General features: G+C 40.0%; 1 protein-coding gene across 1 annotated transcript in view; it reads left to right on the plus strand.

Moving 5' to 3' along the window:
* The first annotated feature begins 8,158 nt into the window (after nt 1-8,158).
* TUT4 (terminal uridylyl transferase 4) overlaps nt 8,159-24,011 on the plus strand; it is a 135,945-nt gene continuing 120,092 nt past the window's right edge. The window contains exon 1 of the mRNA XM_068964156.1: nt 8,159-8,287. The gene's annotated coding sequence lies outside the window, so the exon portion shown is untranslated. The remainder of the gene's footprint in view (nt 8,288-24,011) is intronic.

Consider the following 24,011-nt stretch of genomic DNA (forward strand, 5'->3'; position numbering starts at 1 on the left):
CCACTTTGGGTGGAGATCTTAGCAAGGTAATGAAGCAAAGGTAATTTTCAGATACCTCTGGTTTCATCTGAGCAGGAACATTCCTGTGATCAAGTCAGAGCTGGTTGGGGGTGGTTGACCATTGTATATTTCTCAGAGCACTTATCTCTTAGTGTACAGCTGCAAGGCATCTCTGCCAATACTAGGAGGTAACTTGAAACAAACACAGAGATAAATCAAGGCAAGTGTATTTCAGCTTTCAGGGGTTGGTATGGAAACAAAGAGATAAATCAAGACAAGGAAAGCAGTGACCTTTAGCTTACTTTATCCACCATCTTGGATCTAGTTGTTTCAGTCTCATTTTATTGTGATCCTTTGTGGCATCCTGTTGATAAAATACAACTTACGGTAACTATATAGTAAAAAAAAAAAACAAATACAAAATACAATACCTATATAAAAAAAAAAATCAACCAACAGTTTCTATGCCTGGAACCTGAGCTGTGTAGCATGTAAGTTTTGCTGTAGCAGGTAGATCTGATGATCTCTCTGCCTTGCTTGCAAATGTTCTGTGATATTAACTTCATTTTAACTTTCATTGTAAAAAGGCTGCCCTTTAAAATGGCACACATGGCCCTTATGATATGGTCCTAGGTTACAATTATAGCATCATCTCTTGGTCTGTATTTAAGTATTTGATATATACAACTATATGAACTCCAATGTCTTTTCTAATTCTCACTTCTGATTTACATTAAGGAAGAAAGCCACCCTGAGAAAAAAAGAAACAGACCATTTTAACACACTTCAAGCAAGTACACTAAAGGATGTGGCTATAGTTAAAAATTCCACACATTGAATCTTCAGAACAAATTCAGTTCAGTTCAGTTCAGTCGCTCAGTCGTGTCTGACTCTTTGCGACCCCATGAATCCCAGCACGCCAGGGCTCCCTGTCCATCACCATCTCCTGGAGTTCAGTCAGACTCAGGTCCATCGAGTCCGTGATACCATCCAGCCATCTCATCATCGGTCATCCCGTTCTCCTCCTGCCCCCAATCCCTCTCAGCATCAGAGTCTTTTCCACTGAGTCAACTCTTCCCATGAGGTGGCCAAAGTACTGGAGTTTCAGCTTTAGCATCATTCCTTCCAAAGAAATCCCAGGGTTGATCTCCTTCAGAATGGACTGGTTGGATCCCCTTGCAGTCCAAGGGACTCTCAAGAGTCTTCTCCAGCACCACAGTTCAAAAGCATCAATTCTTCTGCTCTCAGCCTTCCTCACAGTCCAACTCTCACATCCATACATGACCACAGGAAAAACCATGCTTTGACTAGACGGACCTTAGTCGGCAAAGTAATGTCTCTGCTTTTGAATATGCTATCTAGGTTGGTCATAACTTTTCTTCCAAGGAGTAAGCATCTTTTAATTTCATGGCTGCAGTCACCATCTGCAATAACCTTGGAGCCCCCAAAAATTATGTCTAACACTGTTTCTACTGTTTCCCCATCCATTCCCCATGAAGTGATGGGACCGGATGCCATGATCTTTGTTTTCTGAATGTTGAGCCTTAAGCCAACTTTTTCGCTCTCCTCTTTCACTTTCATCAAGAGGCTTTTTAGTTCCTCTTCACTTTCTGCCATAAGGGTGGTGTCATCTGCATATCTGAGGTTATTGATATTTCTCGCGGCAATCTTGATTCCAGCTTGTGTTTCTTCCAGTCCAGCATTTCTCATGATGTACTCTGCATAGAAGTTAAATAAGCAGGGTGACAATATACAGCCTTGACGTACTCCTTTTCCTATTTGGAACCAGTCTGTTGTTCCATGTCTAGTTCTAACTGTTGCTTCCTGACCTGCATACAGATTTCTCAGGAGGCAGGTCAGGTGGTCTGGTATTCCCATCTCTTGAAGAATTTTCCACAGTTTATTGTGATCCACACAGTCAAAGGCTTTGGCATAGTCAATAAAGCAGAAATAGATGTTTTTCTGGAACTCTCTTGGTTTTTCCATGATCCAGCGGATGTTGGCAATTTGATCTCTGGTTCCTCTGCCTTATCTAAAACCAGCTTGAACATCAGGGAGTTCACAGTTCACGTATTGCTGAAGCCTGGCTTGGAGAATTTTGAGCATTACTTTACTAGCATGTGAGATGAGTGCAATTGTGTGGTAGTTTGAGCATTCTTTGGCATTGCCTTTCTTTGGAACTGGAATGAAAACTGACCTTTTCCAGTCCTGTGGCCACTGCTGAGTTTTCCAAATGTGCTGGCATATTGAGTGCAGCACTTTCATGGCATCATCTTTCAGGATTTGAAACAGCTCCACTGAATTAAATGGAATCAATGGATAGCAAGTATTCACATGTGAGTCTGGGGCAGATGAGAAGAAACTTGATTTTAAGGATAAAGGGAATTAATTTTCATTGAATGTTTACTAAGATAGGCATTTTAACATATTTTAGCTTATTTAATTCCAAGAATGCAAAAAGATAAAAAGAAATCAATTCTTTACACTATCTTTGAGGTGAGCATTAGAGGCTCTGGTATTGCATGGTGCTTTTAAGAATCATAAAATTTTAAACTTTGAACCTACCTTCTGCTTTACGGATGACTTAGAATGTCAACAAGCAATTTCTAGGTACTTTCTGAGTATCAGAATTGTTCTGGGTGCTGGAATACACAGGTGAAAAAGACATATTAGGACCATATCATGGGATTCTTTTTGACTGGAGAGTATCATCAGCCAGAGTCTATAAAAGGTTACCAAGTACTGAAGTCTCTCTCCTTAAAGAAATCGGGTTATTTGGGGGGAAAAAAGGAGTCTTAGGAAAAAACTTTAGCAGGTCTGATTGTATCTTTCTCTTACTTATGAATATTCAGTAAGTTTCCATTAAGTACAGGATAAAACCTGTTTTTTAAAAATAACATACATGCATGGTCCGTTATGATTTGTTCTCTTTATGATTTACCAGTAGATTTTAGTTTTAGCAGACTTATCTCTAAGGAACCTTTCTTGTTCTGACATAATTTACTCATCAACTTACCTTTTCACTCAATATGATGATTTTTGGATTGGGTTTTCCTGTCACCTAGGAAACAAGAATACACAGAAGAACAATATAAAAAAGATCTTCATGACCCAGATAACCATGATGGTGTGATCACTCACCTAGAGCCTAACATCCTGGAAAAGGAAGTCAAGGAGGCCTTAGGAAGCATCACTACAAACAAAGCTACTGGAGGTGATGGAATTCCAGTTGAGCTATTTCAAATCCTGAAAGATGATGCTGTGAAAGTGCTACACTCAATGAACCAGTACATTTGGAAAACTCAGCAGTGGCCACAGGACTGGAAAAGGTCAGTTTTCATTTCAATCCCAAAGAAAGGCAATGCTAAAGAATGATCACACTACCACACCATTACACTCATCTCACATGCTAGCAAAGTAATGCTCAAAATTCTCCAAGCCAGGCTTCAGCAGTACATGAACTGAGAACTTCCAGACATTCAAGCTGGATTTAGAAAAGGCAGAGGAATCAACGATCGCATTGGCAACATCTCTTGGATCATAGAAAAAGCAGGAGAGTTCTAGAAAAACTTCTGCTTCTGATTTATTGACTATGCCAAAGCCTTTGACTATGTGGATCACAACAAAATGGAAAATTCATAAAGAGATGGGAATAGCAGAACACCTGACCTGCCTCCTGAGAGATCTGTATGCAGGTCAAGAAGCAACAGTTAGAACTGGACATGGAACAACAGACTGGTTCAAAATTGGGAAAGGAGTATGTCAAGGCTGTATATTGTCATTCTGCTTATTTAACTTCTATGCAGAGTACATCATGTGAAATGCTGGGCTGGATGAAGCACAAGCTGGAATCAAGATTGCCGGGAGAAATATCAATAACCTCAGATATGCAGATGACACCACCCTTATGGCAGAAAGTGAAGAAGAACTAAAGAGCCTCTTGATGAAAGTGAAAGAGGAGAGTGAAAAAGTTGGCTTAAATTCAACAGTCCAATACCATCACTTTATGGCAAATAGATGGGGAAACAGTGACAGACTTTATTTTGGGGGGCTCCAAAATCACTGCAGATGGTGATTGCAGCCATGAAATTAAAAGACGCTTGCTCCTTGGAAGAAAAGATATGAGGAACCTAGACAGCATATTCAAAAGCAGAGACATTGCCAACAAAGGTCCATCTAGTCAAAGCTATTGTTTTTCCAGTAGTCATGTATGGATGTGAGAGTTGGACCATAAAGAAAGCTGACTGCCGAAGAACTGATGCTTTTAACTGTGGTGTTGGAGAAGACTCTTGAGAGTACCTTGTACTGCAAAGAGATCAAACCAGTCAATCTTAAAGGAAATCAGGCTTGAATATTCATTGGAAGGACTGATGCTGAAGCTGAAACTCAAACTTTGGCCACCTGATATGAAGAACTGACTTATTAGAAAAGATCCTGATGCTGGGGAAGATTGAAGGCAGGAGGAGAAGGTGACGACAGAGGATGAGATGGTTGGACAGCATCACCAACTTGATGGACATGAGTCTGAGTAAGCTCTGGGAGTTGGTAATGGACAGGGAAGCCTGGAATGCTGCAGTCCATGGACTCGTGAAGAGTTGGACATGACTGAGTGACTGACCTGAACTGATAACCTAGGAAGATAATAGAGTATGAATATTGATCCACTGGGCAATTATATTTCTAATTACTTATGATGAAATAAGACTTTTGCTGCAAGTAATTTTCATCTGAGTTTGGGTGAAACTGAGCCCTCAGAACTTCCGAACTGGAGACTTAACCACAAGCATGAGGTCTTTCTTGCAAGTATCAGATGTAAGTCCTTAGAGTATTTATATACAGCAGTTAGATATTTAACATTTAATTTCTCATTAAATGGGTGATTCAATGGAAAGGACACATAACTGGTATTCTAGGACTGCCTGTGACTTCCTGTGTGACCCTGGCCACTAATGAAGTCTCTACCTTAACTTCCCTCATTTTTCACATAGAAATACCTATGTTTTATGTGTTTTGTTGTAATGATACACAGGAGTATAGTTGCCAGAGGTTTCCTTCAACAAGTATGTAGGCATTATAAGGAATACAAATGTTAAGTATTTGCACTCAAATTTATAGCTTATTGGAGTCAGACTCATAAAAGCAATGTGTAAGGATTCAGAGAACAGAGGAATCTCATTCAGTGGCTTGTGGGGGTGGTGCTGATGAAGATGATTTAATAAAAGAGGTAGAAGTTGAACGGATCTTGAGTAATAGGAAAAGTGGTACAAGAGAGTTGTCTGGAAGGGATAAGAGCAGAGAGGCACTGGGATTCTGAGTCTGGCCCCCACCTTTGTTTTCAGAATCATTATTTCCTGCCCACTCCAGACAAAACAATGTTCTCAGGATCACAGATATGTGTCCAGCACATAATAAGCAAAATTTCAGGGTTCAGCTTCTACCTCTTCCATTAAAACTTTACCCAAGTGGGTATTAGTCCAGCTCTTGATAAGACCTGTTGCCTTTATTATAGCGCAATAGTGAACTTCCTTGCTCAATGGTGACTTTTTTGGAGACAGGAATCTGGTTTGGCTTTGTATAACTCTTAGTGTTTTGCTCTTATTAAGTAATTGGGAAATTTTATTCAATTGAACTTGCTCCAGGGACCTTGATATCAGTTACCAAAGAGAAGGACATGTTAGTATCATCTTAATGTCTCTACAGGTTTTAAATTTAGGATCTGCTATTTTCCTTACATTATCTCTGTGAAGTAGCTATTTTGTCGTTGAAAACTTACATATAAAGAAACTCAGAGAGTATTTGGCTAAAATCAAACAACTGACAAGTGTTGAAGCTAGGTAGAGTTCTTTTAACTTGAAATGGTAACCCACTCCAGTATTCTTGCTGGAGAATTTCATGGACAGAAGAGTCTGGCGGGTTGCAGTCTGTGAGATTGCGGAGTAGGAATGAGTGAGTAACACAGTTACTCTGTGCACTATATCTGGGCACCTTGGTATGAAATGGGGTGTGGGGGATAAAATGTATTAATATTTAATTCTCAGAGCTCTGGTTTTCTCATTTATAAATGGGACCTCATGGGACTGTTATAATTTTTTTGCTGGGGGGCTGTGCTAGCCACTGTGGGATCCTAGTTCCCTGACCAGGGATCACACCTGAATTCCTAGCATTGTATGCTCAGAGTTCTAACCATTCATCAGCAGAGAGAATTCTCTGTTATAAGAATTGAATGGAAAAACATATGAAATCTCTAGCTCAATGACTAGCACTTAGTGGTCTCTTCTCATCAAACTTCAGATTCATATATGTATAAACAGATAAATAAGAAGTAACCAGTTTTGGAGTGCAAAGAAGATGGATCCTGCAGAGAGGAAGGCCCCCTCTGTAAACTTTTATAGGTTCCAGCCTCTGAGTCACATCATGAGAAATTTTATTAGGCAATATCCCAGGTGGCTCAGTGGTAAAGAATGTGCCTGCCAATGCAGGAGATGCCAGTCCATCTCTGGGTGGGGGAAGATCCCCTGGAGAAGGAAATGGCCACTCACTCCAGTATTCTTGCCTGGGAAATCTCATGGACAGAGAGCCTGATGGGGTTCACAGGGTCACAGGATAGTCCGACAAGACTTAGCAAATAAATGACATCTTGTAAAGACAAGATTTTGCGTCTTCCCTTAGGTCCACCCTATCATATTCTTTTCCTGCCTTAGCATGTGTCACCTGCAAGGACTATAGTTGTGTGATTTGTCCAGCTTTGAGGTTAGAGGTTGGTTGAATAATCTCCAAGGCTGGGACCTTAAAAAAATTAGGACCTGGGCTTCCCAGATGGTTCAGCGGGTAAAGAATCCACCTGCCATGCAGGAGACACAGGAGACGCCGGTTCAATCCCTCCGTGGGTAAGATCCTCTGGAGGAGGAAATGGCAACCCATTCCAGGATTCTTGCCTGAAAAATCCCATGGACAGAGAAGCCTGGTGGGCTACACTCCAAAGTGTTGCAAAGAGTCGGACACGACTAAAAGAATTAACCAAACCATAAATCCTTTCCTATCCGGACTTTAAATAACTACATGGAGGAACCTATATTAAAAGCAAAAGGGGGAGGAGGCTCAGGGATGGTAGTTGATTCCAAACCCATGTAAAACTAAATAAGCGATTTCTAAAATCTTTTTCCGGGCGGCGCGCGGAGCCGGTGGGTACTCTTGAGATTTCTCTTGGGCTCTTAACTCCAGAAATCGGCTGCATTGTAAAAGAAAAGGATTCCAGCTTTGGTGGGCTGGTGGCAAAGGTGAATAGACGGGGAATGGTGGGGGAGACCCAGAGGATTCGATTCCTCTGTCTGCCTACTCGCTGGTGGTCAGAAGCTCGGGCTAACCGCCAAGGGTCCGCGGCGGCCGGGGCCGGGCCAGGTCAGTACCCAGGCCGGAGGGTGCATGTCCAAGGCCGGGGTTTCCGACCCCTGGGGGTTGGCTTTCGGGCCCTCTTCACGCTTGGGGGCCTCCGCGGGGAGGTCCACAGCCCAGGAACCAGACCTAAGCAGGGCGGTAGTGCCCGCGACCCCGGCCTCGGCAAGCAAATAGAGGTCCTCCCGCCGCTCTCCCGTGGGGCCCCGGCAGGGAGCTAGACTGAGCGACCCCCGCCCGGGGGCCCCGCCCCGCCCCGCCAGCCCGCGGTGACTTCAACCCTCCCCCAACGCTAGAGGGGCCCCGCCCCCTCCTCGCGGGCTAACGAGTGTCCTCGCGCGCTCGCCCCTTCTCACTGCGTGTGAGTGAGCTATCCTCCCATCTCGGCCCCCTCACCATTGTTTCCCGTCTCCACCACAAGCCCCTGAATGTAGCACTTCTCCCGTTGGTGTTTACTACCTCCCGCCCCAGTTTAACCAGTGCCCTGGGGCCCCTAGAACGAAAGGAAGGGGCACCCCCAAACCCTTTCCTCCGCGCCTCCTACCCAGGGTCTCCTGTGCGTTTGTTCCCTACCCGCGCCCGAGTCGGGACTCCATTCAGGGCTCTGTCCCTCTCTCCCCTCCCCCCTCCCCCCTCCCCTGGCTCCCTTTCTCCCTCGGCCCCCTCCCCTCAGCGGGTCCTCCTCTTTCTCTCCCCCTCTCTCCTCCCCCTCCCCATCCCTTCCCCCCCACAATGCAGTTCGCGGCGCGGCGGACATGGCGGTGGAGCCCTGAGCTCGTCGTGTCCTGGCCTCCAGCGGCGGCGGCGGTGACGGCGGCAGCGGGAGGCGGAGGGGGAGCGGGAGCCACTGAGATGAGGAGGCGCCGCGCGCGCCTGTAGCTCGCGGGCCTCGCAGGTACGGAGGTTCCGGCCGCGGCATAGCACCCGGCGCCCGAGGGGGTGTGCTCGAGGCAGGCCGGGCGGCCCCCTCTTCGCCCTCAGGTGCCGCGCCTCGCAGGTGTCGCGGTCCCGGCCCGAGCGCGTATCAGCCGCCCTCTTGGGGCCTGACACTTCTTTCTTTGCTGGATTGGGCATCGGGTGTCCCAGGGGAAGGCGGAGATGAGGGAGGTAGGGGCGGCGGCCTGGGCTTCCTGAGCAGGGCACCGGGGCGTTTTGGGACCGAACTCCGCCGTGAGGTTGGGGCTCTCGGCCCGGAGCCGAAACCTGTAGACCCAGGCGGCGGATTTTGAGTTAACGGGATAGGAGTGAATATTCTCTGGGGTCCAGTAGGATTCCCTGTCCTGTGTGCCTTTTCTTTCACCCTGGCTTTGATATAGACTACGTATATAACTTATAGACACACACACGCATATAATACATAATAAATATTTATTCCGGGATCGCCCTTGTCGGGAGGAGAGAAGGCAGAGGTGTCTGTGAGGATTTCGTTTCTTGCTCGCCCGCCTTCTCTGTCTCCCGCCCCCCAGTCGAATGGTGGTAATGAACGCTGTTGACGTGGGAAACTGTGAGATTCGTATTTGTAAACAGATAGCACTCTCCGAGTGTGTTGTACGCCTCCGCGAGAGGTTTCAGGTCCTTTTGGTATCCGGATTGCAAAAGAATGAGATATTTAGACCTGAAAGAAAGACCTCATCGGGATTTCAAGTCGTATGTGGATGCGATGAATTACTGTTATTTTAACAACATTGATTAAATTCTTTTTAGATGATCAACTTTTTAATCAAATGAATTTTGTACCTTGCGCGAGATCTTAGTTTCGGTGTACCATGTTTCTTCGTTTTGATATAGTTTTAATACAAAAGTAGTTCCTTGCACATTTGACGTTCTACTCCCTTTGTGATCTTCTTAGTGTCCAGAAATGCAATTCGAATTTTGTATTGTTGGTATGCATTTAGTAATTAGCTGGAATGGATCAGGTTACCTTTTGTTTCCAAAGATCGGCGCGCCCCCCCCCACCCCCCAAGTCTTGTAGTCCTGAAATGTGTAATTCTGGGTTAAACAGAACATACACTGTTTCTGTTTTAAAGTGATGAGAACTATTAGTTATTAAAATTGGGTAATCCCACCTGGATATGATAATTTAGAGAGAATGATATATCAGGGTGGTGAATTGTGGGATAGTTTTTTTTAAATTTTTTTTTTTGAGGGGTTACTATCAGTCAGCATGTTCTGTAGGTGAGTAAAACATACGCTCAAATTTTCTTTAGGCTCAGAACTCTTGTATATATGTCTGCTTAGAAATTGTTGGACTACACTGCATCCTAGTATTGATTAGTCACAACTTGTAAAATTATGAAATATTGATTCATTTAGAAAACTGCTTAAGACAGTGAATTTACTAGTATCTAGTGTACTATGATCCTTTTATAAACATTTTCGAGTGCATCTTAAAAACCGTATACTTTGGGCAGATAAGAATTTTAAGTTGTTTTAGGCTTTAAAAAGATGATATTTAATGAAAAAAGAACGCTTCCTTGAAATAATACAGAAAAGGAAGTGAAAAGTTTTAACATTTAATGTTTAAAGTCTAGCAAAATCTAAATACAAAAAAGAAATTAAAATGTGTCCATTGCCCTAGGTTGTTAGTAACAGATAAACTAACAAGATGTTATCATTCACATAAGTTTAGTTCAGTATTGTAAATTACTTCTAACATTACATTTAATTTTAATTAATGTAACTGGAACAGAACAGAGTCTATATTATAATTTTAGACTTTTTTAAATAAAAATTTATATTTGTAATTATAAATGTCTCTAATTAATAAAATGCTGTTTAAAGAGAATTTTTTTTAGTTTTGAGTAATGGCACCCCACTCCAGTACTCTTGCCTGGAAAATCCCATGGACGGAGGAGCCTGGTGGGCTGCAGTCCATGGGGTCGCTCAGAGTTGGACACGACTCAGTGACTTCACTTTCACGCATTGGAGAAGGAAATGGCAACCCACTCCAGTGTTCTTGCCTGGAGAATCCCAGGGATGGCGGAGCCTGGTGGGCTGCTGTATACGGGGTCGCACAGAGTTGGACACGACTGAAGCGATTTAGCAGCAGCAGCAGCAGCAGCAGAGTCATTTTAGTAACAGTAATTGGAGAACTTTTTGACCTCAAAGTTAACCTTGACATGCATAATAAGCAGGATTAATTATGTTGTATTCTTTATATAATGTCAAATCAGGATCTTTGGGTCGGAAAGGTTATGAATTTTATTTCTGCAGCAAGTTTCTGGTGTCAGAAAAGCTATAAATAAGACTTACCTATGAATGCTGATGTCAATAAATTTTATCCTTTTTTTAAAAAAAAAGACCATTTTGGTAAATTCAGTGAGATATATTACTTCCTAATGTAAACTGCAAATGGTTGAAGTAAGTTGTTACTGCAGATAGAAATGTGTTCTAAAAAAGAACAGTTCTAGAAAGACTAACGGTCAAGGGGAAGGGATACTGTAGTAAAGCAGGATGTGTAGACTTTTTCTCGTCTTAATGTTTGAGGAATTAAGATTGCTTTTGCTGAACTAAGTAAATTAGAATATTTTTTACACTAAACTAAGTTTATACCTGTTTTATTTCAGGCATTGTGCTAGACATGTCCATATATTTTTTTTATTTGTTCTGTGTAACACCCCTATGAAACCTGTTTTCTTTTTTTTTTTTTGAAACCTGTTTTCTAAATGAGGAATCTCTGACTCAGATGTTGGTTAATTTGCTTAAGATCATAGAGTTAGGAAGATTGAAAGCAGCTCTGCGTACTTTTTTTTTAATAACATATGCCATGTTGCTTCTCAGATGTTTCAAGTGTTCTCCCAGTTTTATAGGAGGAACTGCCTTAGGTTGCTCATTCTTTCATCATTTAATCATCAAACGTTTGCATTTGTACTTTATGCTAGACATTGCTACATTTTAGAGGTATAAACTTATTGAAGATAGTCTCTTGTTTCAGGGAATTTATTCATATAATCAGTTCAGTCGCTCAGTCATGTCTGATTCTTTGCGACCCCATGGACTGCAGCATGCCAGGCTGCCCTGTCGATCACAGCTCCTGGAGTTTGCTCAAACTCAGCTCCATCGAGTCAGAGATGCCATCCAACCATCTCATCCTCTGTCCCCTTCTCCTGCCTTCACTCTTTCCTGGCATCAGGGTCTTTTCTAATGAGTCAGTTCTTTCCCTCTGGTGGCCAAAGTATTGGAGTTTCAGCATCAGTCCTTCCAATGAACGTTTAGGACTCATTTCCTTTAGGATTGATTGGTTTGATCTCCTTGCTGTCCAGGAGTCTTCTCCAACACCACAGTTCAAAAGCATCAATTCATCGGCACTCAACTTTCTTTATAGTCCAATTCTCACATCCTTACATGACTACTGAAAAAACCATAGCTTTGACTAGAGGGACCTTTGTTACAAAGTAATGTCTCTGCTTTTTAACATGCTGTCTAGGTTGGTCAATAGCTTTTCTTTCAAGGAGCAAGCGTCTTTTAATTTCATGGCTGCAGTCTCCATCTGCAGTGATTTGGAGCTCCCCAAAATAAAGTCTGTCACTGTTTCTACTGTTTCCCCACCTATTTGCCATGAAGTGATGGGACCAGGTGCCATCATTTTTGTTTTTTGGATGTTGAATTTTAAGCCAGCTTTTTCACTCTCCTCTTTCACTTTAGCTCCTCTTAGCTTTCTGCCATAAGGGTGGTATCGTCTGCATAATCTGAATTTATTGATATTTATCCCGCCAATCTTGATTCTAGCTTGTGCTTCAAACAGCCCGGCATTTTGCTCAATGTACTCTCCATATAAAGTAAATAAGCAGGGTGACAATATTACAGCCTTGACATACTCCTTTCCTAATTTTGAACCAGTCTAGTGTTCCATGTCCGGTTCTAATTGTTGATTCTTGCTGCTGCTGCTGCTAAGTCGCTTCAGTCGTGTCCGACTCTGTGCAACCCCATAGATGGCAGCCCACCAGGCTCCCCCATCCCTGGGATTCTCCAGGCAAAAACACTGGAGTGGGTGCTTCTTGACCTGCATACAGATTTCTCAAGAGGCAGACACACAATAGTCTGGTAGTTTTAAATGGGTATTTGATTTATAATGATAATAAGTAACTTACTGTATAGTTATTATTTGTTAATTTCTTTCCAAGGATCTTAGACTGTTAACTCAGGCCTCACAACAGCTTATAAATTATCAGCATTTATAGGTGAGGAAAGTAGCTGCAGAAAGACTAAATAGCTTGGATAAGATCTAGTTTGCTGCTGAGCCAGGAATTGAACTCTGGGTGTCTAAGTCTAGAGTTAGAGCTCTTAACCACTAAGCTGTGTTGCACCTCAAGCTTAGGTTGTAGTATGCAAAGAGTGTTATATTCAAAATAGCCACATAGGTTGTCAAAAACTATCTTTTAAGAACATGAGTGTGAATTATACATGACAATGAAATTTAATTGCATTTTGTTAGTCTTAGCTGTACATTGTAGTTTAAATAATTTAATTATCATTAAAATTGATTGATCATTAACTATTTAAGCTCAATCTTGTGCTGAGTGTTAGGTTTAGGTCAGTGATATTCAAACTATGTGTTGGGAATCTTTTTGGGGTTTCTGAGTCATAATTGTTTTCCTAGTAATGTTAAGATAGTTCCCTTTTCCCTTTTCATTTTCTCACCTGGAATGTAGAATGATAGAAACACATGAAAACATTATTGCTTTGATGGCTATTGGAATGTGTAATCGTGGGGTTTTTTTTTTTTTTTGCTTTTGCTTTGAGATACAATTTTCAGTACTGTAAAAGTCACCCTTTTAAAGCATGTAGTTCAGGGACTTCCCTAGTGGTCTAGCGGTTAAGATTTCATGCTTCCAATGCAGGGAACACGGGTTTGATTCCTGGTTGGGGAACTAAGATCCCGCATTCCACGAGATGTGGCCAAAAAAAAAAGCATGCAGTTTTCAGTGTATGTTCATAAGCTTATGTAACCATCACCATTATTTAATTCCAGAACATGTTCATCTTCCTCCGAGAAACCCTGTGCCCTTTAGCAATCACCCTGCATTCCCCCCCACTCCCACCCCCTCAAGCTTTTGGCAACCACTGAACTGCTTTTCTGTCTTTGGAATTGCCTACTTTGGACATTTCATATAAGTAGAATCATATAACATATGTATAATCATATGTTAGTAGTATAATCATATAACAGGCTTTTTGTGCCTGGTTTCTTTCATTGAAGCATAATGTTTTCAAGATTCATCCATAATATATCGTGTATTAGCACTTCAGTCCTTTTTATGGTTGAATAATACTACATTGTATGGAATGTATTCTATGGAGATACCACATTTTGTTTATCCATTCATTGTTTGATAGACATTTGGGTTTTTTCCACTTTTTGGCTGTTACAAATATTGTTGCTTTGAACATTCATGTATAAGTTTTTGTGTGGATATGTTTTCATTTCTCTTGGATATATACCCAGGAGTGGAATTGCTGAGGGTTTTGATACATTTATGTTTAACTTTATGGAGGACCTGCCGAACTATATTCCTGAGAGGCTTCACTATTTTATATTTTCGCTAGTAATATATGAGGGTTCTAATTTCTACCCATCCTCACCAACACTTGTTATTGTCCATCTTTTAAATTCTAGCTATCTAACTGGTGAAGTGGTATCTCATTGTGGTTTTGATTTGCAGTTCCTTAATGACTAATGATGTTGAGCATCTCTTCATATGTCTGTTGGCTTTTTGTATATTTTATTGGGAGAAATGTCTATTTAAATTCTTTGCTCATTTAAAAAATTGTATTATTTGTCTTATTGTTATAAGAGTTCTTTATATATTCTGGATATTAGATCCTTGTTAGATAAATGATATGCAAAAATGTCCTCTTTTGTGAATTGTCTATTCATTTTCTTTTTCAAATGTAAGAATTGTGGCAAAAGATGCATAAAAGTTACCATTTTAATCATTATTAAGTGTATATTCAGTGATACTAGGTACATTCACAGTGTTGCACACATCATCACCACCATCCATGTTTAGAACTTTTTCCTTTTTCCTGTTCTGTGCCCGCTAAGCAATAACTCCTTGTTCCCTCTTCCCCTCACCCCCTAGCAGCCATCATTCTACTTTCTGTTTCTATGACTTTGACTACTGTATGTAATTAGAATCGTATAATATCTGTCCTTTTGTAACTTGTTTACTTCTTTTAGCAGTGTCTTCAAGGTTCTTCTATGCTCTAGTATGTGTCGGAATTTCCTTCCTTTTTAAGGCTGAATAGTTATCTGTTGTATTTATGTATGTACCATATTTTGTTTTTCCAGTTATCTGTTGATAGACACTTTGGTTGCTTCTGCCTTGTGGCTTTTGTAAATAATGCTGCTGTGAATATGGGCATACAAATATTTGTTTGGTTCCCTGCTTTCTGTTCTTTGGAAATATACCTAGAAGTGGAATTGCTGGATCATGTGGTAAATCTTTGTTTAATTTTTTGAGGAATTGCCATTTTGTTCATTTTCTGGAGTGTGTTTTTTCAAGCACCCAAGTTTTAGGTTTTGATAAAGTTATATTTATTTTTTCTTGTGCTTCTGGAGTCATAGCTAAGATAAGCCAAGATTATAAAAATTTACACCTATGTTTTCTTCTGACAGTTTTGTAGTTTTAGCTTTTACATTTAGTTCTTTGACCCATTTTTAGATAATTTTATATGTGCTGTGAGGTATAGGTCCAACTTCATTCTTTTTCATGTGGCTGTCCAGTTGTCCTGGCATCATTTATTGGCAAGACTGTTATTTCCCTTGTTGAATGGTCTTGGCATCATTGTTGAAATCAGTTGACCATAAATGTCTCTGTTTACTTCTGGATTCTCAATTGATTCTGGAGTCTCCATTGATTTGTATGTCTGTGCTTATGGCAGTACCACCCACCCAGTCATAATTACTGTAGCTTTGTAGGAAGTTTGAAGTTGGAAAATCGAAGTTGAAGTTGTGAGTTCTCCAACTTTACTTTTCTTTTTCAATATTGTTATGGCTGTTCTTAGTCCTTTGCATTTCCGTGTGAATTTTAGGATCTGTTTGTCAGTTTTTGGAGAAAACCTTGTATTTCTTTTATTAAATTTATTCCTGAGTATTTTATTCTTTTTGAAGCAATTGTAAATGGAATTTTGGACTCTACATTGTTAGTATATAGAAATACAATTGATTTTTGTATGTTGATCTTGGATAGCACCCTTGCTAGGCTTGTTTATAGCTCTAATTTACTTTTTTGTAGATTCCTTAGGACTTTATATATGAGATCATGTCATCTGCAAATATAGATTGCTTTACTTCTTCCTTTCTTTTCTGGATGCCTTTTAATTTCTTTTTCTTCCCTAATTGCCCTGGCTAGTACAGTATTGAATAGAAGTGAAGACAGTAGGGAATTTCCTGGTGGTCCAGTAGATAGGACTTGGTGCTTTTACTTCCACAGACCAGGTTTAACCCCTAATTGGGGAATTAAGATCCCACAAGCTGCACAGCCTAAATAAATAAATAACATTAAAACAAAGTGAAGACAACAGACATCTTTGTCTTGTTTCTGTTCTTAGAGGAGAAAACATTTAGTCCTTCACCGTTAAGTGTGATGTCACATGTGGTTTTTCTGTCAGATTGATGAGAGTTTCTTTCCATTCCAAATTTGTTGTTTTTTTTTATTATAAAAGGACATTAGATTTTATCAAATCCTTTTTTTGTGTCAGTTAAAACAACTGTATGGTTTTTGTCCTTTATTAATATGGTGCATTACATTGATTGGTTTTCATATTGAACCAAACTTGTATTCCTAGGTTAGAATACACTTTATCCTGGTATATAACCTTTCATTGCTGGATTTGGTTTGCTAGAATTTGTTGAGGATTTTGCATCTATTTTCATAAGAGACATTGGTGTATAGTTGTCTTGTAATTTCTGGATTTGGTACTAGGGTAATACTGGCCTTATACAGCATAAGTTAACAGTGTATTCTTGTATTTTAAAAATTTCTCAGTTTTAATATCTAATGATGTAAATATCAATAGCTAAATACACAAAAACAAAAGTTCTTTGGATTCTTGGTAATTTTTTGAAGCATAAATGCATCCTGAGGTCAAAAAGTTTGAGAACTGCTGGTTTAGGCTAAAGACATACCCTAGTACCCAGGCAATGAACCAAAAAATATGTCTCTTCTTTCTTCTCATAAACCAATCCCGTTTGTGTCATTTTACTCAAGTCATACACTCAAGGTGTCTCAAGAAATAAAGTGAAAACACTACCAGACTGTGTTAACTTTACAGATTTGAAAAGATAAATGAATGGGCATATTAGACATATATGTTAGCTAATGCTGTATCTTCAAAACAAATCTTTTTTTAAACTGAAAAATTTGTAAGAGCTGCTGTACTTTTATAGCCACTTATGGTATTGTTTTGAGTGTCTTGTATTCTGTCATACAGGTAAAAAATGGCTAGTTTGTGTTTGTAAATTGTATTTATGCTTTCTGTGATAGTACCAGTTTTAAACCAATGATTCTCGCTATATGAGAGGTACAGTTGCTTAGGAAGGTATTTCATAATTGCTTTGGAAGGTCTTTTAAAGCACTTACAGCTAGCCTTTCCCATCTCCCATTCTTGTGTTTCTCTTTCTTCTATTGGACATGTATTCTATTTCTTGGATGTGTTAGAAAAAAAAAAACAACTGGGAACCATTATTCTAAATCCTCTAAGGAGGTGTGTAGCTTGTTTTCCTCACACCTGCTTCCTTAAAGCCAGAAAACCAGACCCATGTTTTTTCAAATTAGTGTCTGTCTATTCTTCTATCTTCCTCTACAGCTTCTCTTCTTTTAAGATTGGTACCCTACTGGCTGTTTCTTACCTGACTTTGTCATTTCAGTCTAGGAACTTCTGTGTCACTCCCCTGTATTCACTGATATATCATTGGTATAATTCTCCATATCATATCAGGCAGTTGGAAGCATAACATTGAAGGTTACTTAACATCTTAAGTTTATTTTTCCTTAATTTCTGTATTCCAGTGGTATTCAACTTTCTTTGACACGGCTACTCATATGGTTCAGAAATGGTTCTACTTCTGACCAAAATCTCCTTAATATCTGTATACATCTTTCTCACTTCTTTAGTTTTCTCATCTATCCGTAATCTTTCTGTATAACCTCTTTTGAGTTTTATCTCTCCCACTCACCAGTATCATCACTGTTGTGTTCAGTTCAGTCGCTCAGTCATGTCTGACTTTTTGCGACCACATGGACTGCAGCATGCCAGGCTTTCCTGTCCATCACCAACTCCTGGCGCTTAACTCAAACTCATGTCCATCGAGTCGGTGATGCCATCCAGTACCCTATTGAGATATTCATTATGTTAATCCCCTACCCAGAATGAATTTAAATATCTGCAAATTGTATAAACTAGTAGACAGGTGTTTTATATATGTAGTTAGGCCTTTAACCCAGCCTGGCAATATTTCAGTCAGGTTTCTTTCCTGTTTCTCACTTTTGGTATTGTTTTTCTCTGATTGTAAGTCCTCTACTGCCCTCTGCCTTTCCCTGTTAGTGCTGGCCTTCTGTTTCATAGAACAGTGTTATAAAACTTACTTTCTCCACAGTTCTTTCAGATGCTAATAGGTTGTCCTGGCAAAAAATGTGTTTTGGTCAAATAAATCTGGAAAATGTTGCAAGTTAGATCTTTCTCTTAGATATTTACAGTGCTTACTACCGTACCCAAGCATCTTCTGGGAAGAAGTCCATTTACTTTCAACACAGCTTTTCCCTCTCCACAATCCCACCAAAATTGCTTGTAGTAAGATCCTAAATAACCTCCTAATACTTTTTAATAATAATTGGTAATTACTTTTACTTACTTTAGTAGCATCTCTTTTCCCTCTTATCTCTGTCTTCCTGTTCTGCAGAAGTTAATCTGAAGCAGAAATTGTGCCACTCTTCTGCTCATAATCTATGGCTTCTCTTTGCTAAAGTCTAAACTTGACTCGGTATGTAAATGTGTGTACTAATTTGCATTCCCAGTTCATCTCCTGTATTCATCATTATGCATGCTATTTTGCATCCTAAAACTTGTTAAAATTATATAAATGTATTTTGTCTAGTATATACAGATCTTATTCCTTCTTACTCCCTTTCTCAAGTGAAAAATCCTTTCACAGCTCAATTACCTCTATGATGAACACTTTTTCTTAGGTTCTTTCCTCAGGGTTTTCTTAACATATGTCATGTAATATTGTCATTATTTGATTATATGACTGTCTCCTTTTTTATACATGTGACTATTCTATTATTTATCTTTGTATTCCCAGCTTTTAACTGAACACCTTCTGTATTAATGTTGACGATCTTTGTTAAAACACATGCCATGTTCATATTTGTTTATCTGAACAGGTGCAGGCCCAGCTACATAATTTGCAGGACATATTGAGAAATAAAAATGCAAAGTCCCTAGTTCAGAAGGCAGGAAAAAGTGCTGTTAAAGTTACTAAAACAAAAAGTTTTTTTCTTTCTTCTTTGATCTTTCTCTTAGCTTGTCATGTTTGTTTACTTTTTAATGTCATTCTAAATAAAGAACAATTGAAATTGTTGAATTATTAATATTAAGCATGAATTTTACTGTTCATCTTTATATTGTACAATGCCAGTTTTAAATGCAAATATATGATTATTTAACTCTTATGTGAAATTGATGCTCTTTCATAGCTTCAGTTCAGCTCAGTCGTGTCCGACTCTTTGCGACCCCGTGAATTGCACCACGCCAGGCCTCCTTGTCCATCACCAACTCCTGGAGTTCACTCAGATTCACGTCCATCGAGTCAGTGATGCCATCCGGCCATCTCATCCTGTCATCCCCTTCATAGCTTATACATGTATATTTCATTCTTAACCAGAACAGGGAAAACACTGTGTAAAAACTTACTCAGCTGTTTTTATTTAGTTTCTTGCACGTTCTACCAACAGTCTCTACCTTTGATTTGGCAGAACTGAAAGGTAAAGGACCTGTGGCTTCTTCCTCTGTCTTTCCCTTTCCTTTTGTTGTCACTTTTATCGTAAGTGGTTAGTTAATACAGGGAAGTAACATGAGTAAGAAAAGACGTGGTAGACTTTTTGGTAATTCATGTTTCTTAGAATCGATTGCCTTTCCTCTGGGAAGAAAGTTATATTTTAATAGAAAATGTGACTTTTCTTGGGCTATTACTACCCTTGCTTATCTAGTTGTAGACAACATGCTTACTTTATATCCCTTTGAGTTTTGCTAAACTTCCACACATCATGGATCCACTGAATGTTCACAGGGCATCACCAAAGTTGTAAGAATAAAGTAGAAAAGAATGGCAGATAGACAGACATTTTGCATGTATCTCTTCTGCTCCTTTGCCTGTTCCTTTGTCCCGTTAGACTTCACTACAAAACACAAATTCAAAGATAAAGTTATTAAGAATATCGAGTTGATGACAGGAGAGCTTTAAATCAAGCATAGTGTCTTTCTGAGTATGGAGCCCTGTATAACTGCACAGATCACATGACCATGAAATTAGCCTACTCTCACATCATACATGACCACAGGAAAAACCATAGCCTTGACGAGACGGACCTTAGTTGGCAAAGTAATGTCTCTGCTTTTGAATATACTGTCTAGGTTGGTAATAACTTTTCTTCCAAGGAGTAAGCGTCTTTTAATTTCATGGCTGCAGTCACCATCTGCAGTGATTTTGGAGCCCCCAAAAATAAAGTCTGACACTGTTTCCACTGTTTCCCCATCTATTTGGAGAGGACTCTTGAGAGTCCCTTGGACTTCAAGGAGATCCAACCAGTCCATTCTGAAGGAGATCAACCCTAGGATTTCTTTGGAAGGAATGATGCTAAAGCTGAAACTCCAGTACTTTGGCCACCTCATGAGAAGAGTTGACTCAGTGGAAAAGAGTCTGATGCTGGGAGGGATTGGGGGCAGGAGGAGAAGGGGACGACCGAGGATGAGATGGCTGGATGGCATCACCGACTCGATGGACGACTCGGTGGACATGAGTCTGAGTGAACTCTGGGAGTTGGTGATGGACAGGGAGGCCTGGCGTGCTGCGATTCATGGGGTCGCAAAGAGTCGGACACGACTGAGCGACTGAACTGAACTGAACTGAAAAGGACTGGAGGAAAATAGTAACATACGTGGAGACAAAGAGATTGGCTTATTTCACCTTGTACTAATGTGATAAGCCCTGTTGCTACTAGTTTATTTTGAGGTATTCTGAGGATTGTGTTCCTTATTGCCTTGAAATTAGGTGTAGCCATGTGGCTTTTTTTTTTTTGGCAAATGAAATGTGAACAAAGGCGTTCTCCCTCTGCTTTGCTAATATGGGAGGTAAGATAAGATTAAAGCAGCTTGGCAGGCTGAACCAGTGCATGAAGGACAGCTGCCTTAGAGAGTTACCTTAATCCCAAAAGGATTTTGCATGAGTTGAATCAATTTATGTTATGATAAGCATTAGTTGTAGGCATTCTTATCACAGCATAACCTGGCCCATTCCAAACGGTATGGATGTGAAATTTCAAAATGAGTGTGGTGTTAGAAGCACAAGCATTGGAGGGCCAGCAGAACAGTTTTTGGACCTATGGGACAAGCTAAGTCTTCTCAGCAAACAACACTTAAAAAGTGTTAGCTACATTATTATACATGAATACCCAGGAGCTGCTTGATACTGGAGGAATGAGGAACTTTCTGGTGTATCTAGCATCACAGAACTCTTCCTATAGAGCTCATTCTTGATTATTTGTTTATAAGGAAGAAGAGGAAAAGCTGGCTTGGATAATTAGGGAATCCAGATGATCTCCATATCTCAGGGGGAAAAACTCAAAAAACAATTGGTGCCTCAGGCTATTTTAATCAACAAATTGCTAGTGAAAAGAAAGTGACCTCAGCTGCTTTGACCAGTAGCCAAAAAAGCTTTCCTAGATGAACATAGAAGGAACAGACTTGAGTAATCTAGAAAACTAAGCTAATGGGGATTTAGATGAGGATTTAGGTAGTTTAGTTTAGAAATCCCATTTATTTACAAAACTGAATTTTCGAGAAGAGAGTGTAGTTCTACATACCTTTGATCATAAAATCTCTGTCAGTTGATTTACCCATATAAAAAGTTATGCTTTTTTAACCTTTAGCTATTTTAGAGTTGATTAATGTTTAAAAATTGAGCTTTGTGATACTTTATATAAGCTTAGTACACATTGTTTTGACTTTTTGAGTTAAATTTTTTTTTATTGTGGTAGCTTTACCACCGGAGAAGGCAACGGCACCCCACTCCAGTACTCTTGCCTGGGAAATCCCATGGCTGGAGGAGCCTGGTAGGCTGCAGTCCATGGGATCGCTAAGAGTCAGACACGACTGAGCAACTTCACTTTCACTTTTCACTTTCATGCATTGGAGAAGGAAGTGGCACCCCATTCCAGTGTTCTTGCCTGGAGAATCCCAGGGACAGAGGAGTCTGGTGGGCTTCTGTCTGTGGGGTCGCACAGAGTTGGACACGACTGACGTGACTTAGCAGCAGCAGCAGCAGCAGCTTTACCACTTTCAAAGTGAAAGTGGCTCAATTGTGTTCGAATCTTTGTGACCCCATGGACTATACAGTTGAAATTCTCCAGGCCAGAATACTGGAGTGGGTAGCCTTTCCCTTCTCCAGGGGATCTTCCCAACCCAGGAATCGAAACGGGGTCTTCTGCATTGCAGGCGGATTCTTTACCAACTGAGCTATCAGGGAAGCCATAACGTGGTAAAGGATACATAACATTAAGTTTACTGTTTAACCTTTTTAAGTGTACAACTCAATGACATTAGTACATTCACGATGTTGTATAACCATCACCACTATTTATTTCCAGAGTTGTTTTTTTTAGTCATCCCAAACAGAGACTCTGTCCGTTAAACAATGACTCCCTGTTTCCCACACCCCCCAGCCCCTGATAACTGTTCCTATGAACTTACTAATTCTCAATCTTATACAATTGGAATCATGCAGTGTCTGTCTTTTTGTAAGTAACTTATTTAGCATGATGTCCTCGAGGTTCATCCATGTTGTAGCATGTGTCAGAATTTCTTTCCTTTAAATGGCTGAGAAATATTCCATTGTATGTATATATCACATTTTGTTTATCCATTCTTCTGTTAATAGATGCTTGGTTGCTTCTGCCTTTTGGCTGTTGTGAATAATATTGCAGTGAACATGATGTTCAAATATCTGAGTCCCTACTTTCAGTTCTTTTGAATATATGCCTATGAATAGAATTGCTGGATCATATGGCAATTCCATGTTTAAGTTTTTGAGGAACTTCTGTTTTCTGCATCAGCTGCATCATTTTAGTTCCACCAGCCATTGCATGAGAATTCCTACTTGTTTTGTTTTTGCTTTTGCTGCCTTTGCTTCTGGTATCGAATCCAAAAAATCACTGCCAAGGTAGATGTCAGGGATGAAAGTTTAAATTTTGATGAAGTCCAATTTATCTATTTTTTTGGTCTGTGCTTTTGATGTCATATTTAGAAAATGTTGCCAAACTATGAAGATTTATAGTTTTTATGTGGTTATATGTTTGTGTAACTTAGTGTATAAGGTATAGTTTTAGTATAGGGGTTAAATTCAGATCTTTGCTCTTTTGTTTTTGTTTTTATCCTTCCATCGTTTACTTCTGAAAACACAAGTATATACTCTTTCTTACAAGAAATTAGATTACTATGGATGCCTGTGTATATATATATTTTTCACTTAACAGTGTATTTTCAGTATCGCTCCATAGCAGAATAGAGATTTCCTTATTTTGTTTCACACCTGTATGGTTATATATTTTGTTTTATGATAGTTTCTCTGTAATTTTTCAAGTGACTCAAATGGCTATTTGTGTTCTTTCCCTGTCTGCTCTTTACATTTAGTGTCTTGTCTTATTTGATCCATTTTGAGATAATTTTTGTAACTGGCAGAAGGTCAGGATCCAGCTTAATTCCTTTGAACAGGTGTATTCAGTTTTCCATCACCATTTGTCCTTACTGCTAAGTTGCTTCAGTCGTGTCTGTCTCTGTGCGACCCCATAGATGGCAGCCCACCAGGCTCCCCCATCCCTGGGATTCTCCAGGCAAGAACACTGGAGGGGGTTGCCATTTCCTTCTCCAGTGCATGAAAGTGAAAAGTGAAAGTGAAGTCACTCAGTCGTGTGTGACTTTTCACAACGCCATGGACTGCAGCCTACCAGCCTCCTCTGTTCATGGGATTTTCCAGGCAAGAGTACTGGAGTGGGGTGCCATCGCCTTCTCCACCATTTGTCCTTACCCCTATTCAATACTATTAGTGTTGTCAAGTTGAATGACCATGTGTGTGATGATTTATCTGTTGGCTCTCTTCCATTGTATGTCTTTCTTATTCAATTACTGGACTGTTTTGATTAAGCTAGCTTTGTGTAGTAAGTTTTGAAGTAATAAAGTATTAACTCTTCCAGCTTTTCTTTTTTTAGATTGTTTTGCCTATTTAGAGTCCTTTGAAATTCCATATGACTTTTAGGATTCTGCAAAAGCCATTGTGGTTTTGGTAATGACTGCATTGAATCTTTAGATCACTTTGGGTAATATTGGCATCTTAACAGTACGGT

The sequence above is a fragment of the Capricornis sumatraensis genome, chromosome 2 (assembly GCF_032405125.1).
Source record: "Capricornis sumatraensis isolate serow.1 chromosome 2, serow.2, whole genome shotgun sequence".
In the NCBI taxonomy this organism is placed as follows: domain Eukaryota; kingdom Metazoa; phylum Chordata; class Mammalia; order Artiodactyla; family Bovidae; genus Capricornis; species Capricornis sumatraensis.